Source organism: Otolemur garnettii, unplaced genomic scaffold (genome assembly GCF_000181295.1).
Source record: "Otolemur garnettii isolate 467f Iridium unplaced genomic scaffold, OtoGar3 scaffold00013, whole genome shotgun sequence".
NCBI lineage: Eukaryota > Metazoa > Chordata > Mammalia > Primates > Galagidae > Otolemur > Otolemur garnettii.
This window is the reverse complement of record NW_003852408.1, coordinates 30,019,509-30,026,156: the sequence shown is the minus strand read 5'-3', so window position 1 is coordinate 30,026,156 and position 6,648 is coordinate 30,019,509. Positions and strand designations below refer to the sequence as shown.

Genomic DNA, 6,648 nt, shown 5'->3' with positions numbered 1-6,648 from the left:
GGATAGGGCTTATATTTAACAAATGCATAGAAATCCTGCTAGGGCTTATTTTGGGGGTAGGTCTTATTTTTGGGGAAACACAGTATGTTTAGTGAGAAACATACTCTCTTCCATAAATGGAATCAAAGAAAGAGTAAGAAGGTAAAGTCAAAAGAACCTAGCATTCCTCAAATAAGGAGTAAGTGTTAAAGGTTAATGTCAAGGCTCCAGCTTCAGCACATTGGATAGATAATAAAAGGGAAAACACAAATTCACTTGTAGACATATTGTATTTGGAGGACCTGACAATCATTCTCATCTATCAGGCAATTAGATGTATAGAATAGAAACTAAAGAATAGATTAAGAAAAATACCTGAATCAGAAATACAGATTTTAATATATTTATGTTAATTTAATTTTTTAAAAAAGGATCATAAGTGACAGAGTATAAAACAAGACAAGATTTAGAACCCTAAAGAATAGAAACATTTAAGTCTTTATATTCATTTCCCCTAGTTTTTTCCACAAACAATAAAATAGTAGGTACTACATAAGACTGAAAATTCATATTAATTTTAGACTTTTTTTCTTTTTCTTTGAGACCTGGTCTTAAATTGTTGCCCAGGCTAGAGTGCAGTGGCATCATCATAGCTCTCTACAACCTCAAACTCCTGGGCTGAAGCAATCCTCCTACATGGGCCTCCCAAAGTGCTGGTATTATAGGTGCCAACCACCTTGCCTGGCCTAACTTTAGATTTTATAAGCATGTCATGCTCTCTGAGTCTTACAATCACCTTAAAAAGGAAAAAGGACTGATATACTCACCAAAACTCCAATTTCTTTTTTATTTAAAAACAATGAGCTGAATAAAAAAATGAACTACAAAAGAAATACATACTGATTAAACAGCATCAATAGAAAATAATCTAAGTTTCCCACTCTGCTCAGTATCCAACTCTCTCTTCCCACCAATTTTTTAAAAATAAACGGGGAAATGGCTCGGCACCCCTAGCTCAGTGAGTAGGGTGTCAGCCACACACACAGAGGCTGGCAGGTTTGAGCCCAGCCTGGACCTACTAAACAGCAATGACAACTGCAACCAAAAAATAGCTGGGTGTTGTGGCAGGGGCCTGTAGTCCCAGCTACTTGGGAGGCTGAGGCAAGAGAATCACTTAAGCCCAAGAATTGGAGGTGCTGTGAGCTGTGACACTATAGCACTCTACTGAGGGCAACATAGTAAGAATCTGACTGAAAAAATAAATAAATAAATAAATAAAATAAAATAGAACAAATGGGGAAAGGAATTTAAGGAGGATAACTGGCAAATCTTAGTAGCAAACAAAAGTCTATATAAATTAAGAATCAAACACTATCAAGAGTCAAGTATTGATAATGACAAGAGATTTGGCACTGACATTTTTGGAGTTTAGTGTGTTACAAAAGAACACAATAACTATTCAGTAACCCATGATTGCTATTCAATAGGTAGGGGCTATTTACCATATTTTCTGACTACTTTCTTCCCAGTTATATTTCAGATCTAGAAAGTACTGTAATTCTATAAATAACCAAGGTCAATCCTCTCAATATATTACATCACTGAGTTTTTGCTGCTTTCCTCAAAATTAAAGTCTATTCATTTACTTTTTCTCACACTTGTTTTCATAACAGCCAAATATCCAAACAGAAAGTTTGTAAAGATGAACCATGAATTTCTAAACTGGACCTACCTGAAGATGAATGCATTCACAATTTCAAGTATGTATGTATATATGTTTCACTCTGTCCCTCTGGATAGAGTGCTGTGGCATCATAGCTCACAGTAACTTCAAACTCCTGGGCTCAAGTGATTCTCTTACCTCAGCCTCCTGAGTAGCTGGGACTACAGGCGTCCACCACAATGCCCAGCTATTGTTTAGAGATGGGGTCTAGCTCTTATTTAGGCTGGTCTTGAACTTGTGAGCTCAAGCAATCCATGCACCTTGGCCTCTCAGAGTGCTGGGATTACAGGGGTGAGCCATCATGCCCAGCCACATTTTCAAATTTTAATGAATATTGTGTGAATGTGTGTGAATGTTTTTGCAAAGATTAATGTATTCACTATATCATACCACTATTGAAAAGGTCCTTTAATCAAGAAAACTCTAGTTCTTACTTTCCAGTTTTAGTTTAATTCTAGATAGCTTTCAGAGACATTTAAGAGAACAGGAGATGAGTAAGTATCTGTGCAAATCAGCACAGGTCTGAATCATAAAAGAAATTAGCTTGGTTTATGGAAAGCAGCTAAGTGCCAAGTAAAAACTAATCCAAATCAAAACATTCAGCACAATTTTTATTTCTGGCAACTTCAGCTCCTAGCTACAAAGCTATCCTAGCTATGACATTAAGTGGTGAAAATTTATTGAGCTATAAAAAATATGGTAGATTTGGCAGCCCTTTCTTTTCAAGCTAAAACTACTGTTACTGGTTCATAACACAAGTGCCAGAGCCTTGATATATCAATGATTTTAAAGTGGAAGCCTGTGGTAAACCAAACCAACAACAGAATTTCTTTTTCAAAGTATGTCTACACCCTTCATATTTTCCCATTACTAAGATTCTGAAGGAAAAGTAAAGATGATTTTTAAAAATGTGCCTTTTTCAAAACTCCCAGATTATTTAGAGGTACCTCTTTTCACCTTCATGAAGAATTCTTGAATTAGGTTCAACACTCTTGCTAAACACTATCAATAGCAGGTATAAGAAGCAGAGATACAAAGTGACAAGAGCTCAGCAGAAGGGTAGCAGAAAACTGGCTGTACTCATAAAAGATGTAAGCCACTTTCAGAGCTTTCTATGCCAGCTCCCTCCAGAATCCACTACATTACATTCTAGACAATGACAAATATTCATTCCATCATTCTGAGAAAAACCCAGATAACAATGTAAAAATAAGCAATTCTGGACATCAAAAAAACTAAGACACCACAGACAACAAAAGACAAAAATTCCTCTGTTCTGGCATTAAAAGAACAATAACAAAGTACTATTGTGATAACTTGTTTAGAGACTTCTACCAATATTTTATCATATCAGTTTTCCACTATGTAGCTTTCTTTGTTTTCTATAATAAAGCTCAGTCAAGTTGAAAATGTTAATCATTGTGGAGCTTAATAAACTACTGTAAGATTCCAAAACCATGCATTAAAAACAAATGAACTTGGGTGGCACCTATGGCTCAGTGAGTAGGCCACCAGCCCCATATACTGAGGGTGGCAGATTCAAACCTGACCCCGGCCAAACTGCAACAAAAATAGCTGGGCATTGTGGCAGGTGCCTGTAGTCCCAGCCAGTTGGGAAGCTGAGGCAAGAGAATCGCCTAAGCCTGAGAACTGGAGGTTGCTGTGAGCTGTGATGCCACACTCTAACGAGGGCAACAAAGAGAGACTCTGTCTCTAAAAACAAACAAACAAACTTAAATCCAAATTGCGTTTGACAATAGTTCAAGGGTTGGATTAAAAACCAAATTTTCAAGGTTCATTTTAGAACTTTATACTCCTTTACAATCAATGTTTCAAATTTCTTATTAAAAACTCCAAAATTGAAATGTTTCAGAAGACAGGACTTCTATAATGTATAATAATCCAACTACTATTATATGCTAATTTGGATTATGCTTCTTAAACTGTTGGGTGATTTCCTACTCAATGTTCAACTTACTGAATTCTATGATGACACCTACTGGCTATTCAAAATCAGCCATTAGTTCTCTAAAACAGCTTGAGTAGGCTGGTTACATAATAAGAACACACACAAAGACACACACACATACCCCACCGTGCATAAAGGCAAAGATTTGGTCACAGATACTCAAAACACTACAGAATTGCACCTAAAATAGAACCAGAAGTTTCCTTTGTGATAGAGAGTATTACTCTGTAAAAAGACAGTAAAAAGTGAAACCACAAGTTACCAATTAAAATTTTTACCTAAAGCACTGAAAAAATCTCAGTACTCTGAACAAACTCTAATGACCTACTTCTCTTCCCCCCAATGATATTTTGAGGGAAAAAAAGAAATTTTGACTTAGGTTCATATATAGTAATATACATTATCATGAATAGAAAAAAATCTTACAAAGTTTTTCTGACATGTAGCACTAAAATAAGCTCAGGACAATTATAAATGTGCTAATACTACATTAGATCTTATCTTCTAAGATAAAGGCAACATTTCAAACAGCTTACATTTTAACAATTTATAATGCTTCTTTTAAAACTGTTTTCTAGTGAGCTATAAAATCAAATTTTTATGTAGTTTGTCCTTCGATAACACATAGTAAATGGAAGTCCTATTTTAATTCTACATTTCATTGTGCAAACAATGAATTATAGGTATGTAAAAACTTTTCAAAACAAAACAATTTACAGTTAATTATCTCTACAAATACATTTCACCTCAAAGAGGTTCAAAGAGGTACACTTTTAAACTTCAGAAATAACTCAAAAACTAGCTTCTCAGACTTAGCAAACTATTTAAAAATTGACTTTTCTCCCCTCAATTCAGACCACCAACTTATTTTCACAGTCGCTTACAGTCACAGTTTCTGGCCAAAAAAAAAAAAAAAAATCAACCAACTAATTTTTTAAACATTTTCCACCTTGCACTTACCTCCTATTATAGAATTTTTAAGGCTCTCCACTTTTCCTGAAGATTAAAAAAAATGTTATCAGCCTTGACCTTCAAAAAAATTCATGAACTACAAAACATAAACCTGATCACATTCATTGCAAACTAACATTGTATCTTTCAACTCAAGTCCCCATTTGGGATAAGCTCTTCGTGATTATTCTCTCCTCCATGCTGTCACCCTTCCCCTCTAGAGCCTGCCTGGGTTAAGAAGGCACTGAAGCCAACGAAAAAAGTGTTTGGAAACATCAGTAGGTTGCAAGACCTCCTCCTCCAGGAGGGACAACCTAGTTGTTTGGGTAAATAACAGCCAAGGATTACATAACATACAGCTGTAAAGAGTTACCAGGATCTGACCATCATACATATCTTCTCCGTTCCCCCCTCTCCCTACCCCAGGGGACGGCCCCCAAGAAGCGATCACTAGGATTTCTCTCAGGTGTCTGCAATACCGCGTCCTTTTCTCGCTTGGGGCTCCATAGAAGGTATTCCTCCAGCCCTCACTCCACCGTCTTGCCCCCCGCCTCCCCCCTCCCTCTCCCGGTGCCACTGCAGCCCCCTACCACCCCTCGTCTTAGGTAGGCCCCCATGTCACCCCAGAGGGCTCAGCCTCAACGCGCTTCAGCTACTGCCTTCTCCTCACGACCCTCCCGAGCTGCTACCTGGTTCACCAGAAGCTCCGAAATCACCAACACTCCGGCTCCCGTCTTCCTGGACCACCCTCGTCAGCTCCCCTCTACAGTTTCGTCAGCCGGAGAAAAAGAAAAACCCTCCTGATCTAGCACTTTACGTCCCCCAAAGACAGCGCCGCCGCCTACCTGTCACCCCGCTGTCTCCGGCTCCCTACCGCCACCGCCTCCCGCAGCAGCCTGCCAACTGCAGCGCAACAAGCAGCCCTCTCATTGGTCGAGGACACGCTCTCAACAACAGCCTCCCTTATTGGCTGCCGCACGCCTGTGTCCCGCCTTCTGTGCAATGGCTAAAGATTCCGGTGTGGAACAAGGAAAACGTCTCCTCTTCCCCGCCGTTCTTTCGACCGCAGTATTTCTGACTCGATCAGACTGCAGATGCACATATGTGGGGGAAATATCGACATTCTGCCTTTCTTCTGTAATCTCCATCTGGTTCAGGAATCTTTGACTCACTACCGGTACGTTAAACGGCCCCTCCGCTTTCCTGCCGTAAGGGAGTCAAGATGACAATCTCCGTTTCCGGTGCGCTCTCTGACGAGGGCTGAGTGTCCTGAGAGGTCAGGCTGCCAGACGTTAAACTAGGGATTTGGTGAGAGACCTCTTGACTAGGAATAAGAGGTAGGCTCTATTCTGGGGAACCCGGAAAGTAAGTGACTAAATGGAGGATGGTGAGGGGGGACGTTCAGGAGGGAAAGATATCGAAGAAGTACTGGGAGAGAACTACGAAGTCCTAGTTTAGAGGTGGGGTATGTAGACGTGGTTGGAGGAAAAATATAATATTGCTGTGATTGTTAAGCACCACCTTACCCTGTGGTGTTTTTGGTTGGGTGGGGGAAGTGGTATTTGGTTTGGCTTACCTTTGGATCGAACAAAGACAGAAAAACGGCCCCAAGACTGAAAACATGTAAAATAGAAATACGTGTAATTGCTGTCTCACAAAACTGTATGGTTTTAGTTAAGATATTCCTGCTATAATTGTTAATGATACAGTATTAAAGTGAAAAAAAAGTATTCAAAATCACATCTCGTTTTAGAGTGCAAATTAAGTTGTGTATGTATAGAAGGTGCCCAAAATATGTATTCTAAGAAAGGAAATAACTGTGTTAAATTTGTAATGTTTAATATATACTAATAACAAAAAAATGAATGCAAGTCACGTTGAGCACTTCTTACAATTGCAGAAGTCAAATGTGACTCAAGTATTACAAATTTTTTTTTTTCTTTGTAGAGACAGAGTCTCACTTTTTCACCCTCGGTAGAGTGCTGCGGAGTCGCTCCAGCAACCTCCAACTCCTGGGCTTAGGCGA

General features: G+C 39.0%; 2 protein-coding genes across 3 annotated transcripts in view; one reads left to right on the top strand and one right to left on the bottom strand.

The window, feature by feature from the left end:
- FAM126B (family with sequence similarity 126 member B) overlaps positions 1-5,146 on the bottom strand; it is an 81,595-nt gene extending 76,449 nt beyond the window's left edge. Inside the window, exon 1 of the mRNA XM_023510385.1 lies at positions 4,632-5,146. The gene's annotated coding sequence lies outside the window, so the exon portion shown is untranslated. The remainder of the gene's footprint in view (positions 1-4,631) is intronic.
- A 503-nt stretch (positions 5,147-5,649) lies between these two features.
- The window catches only part of NDUFB3 (NADH:ubiquinone oxidoreductase subunit B3), a 12,846-nt gene continuing 11,847 nt past the window's right edge, over positions 5,650-6,648 (top strand). The window contains exon 1 of one of the 2 annotated variants that reach the window (XM_023510440.1): positions 5,650-5,799. The gene's annotated coding sequence lies outside the window, so the exon portion shown is untranslated. Of the gene's footprint in view, positions 5,800-5,848; positions 5,960-6,648 lie in introns of those variants that run through there. The other variant, XM_003785037.3, reaches the window with a different exon arrangement.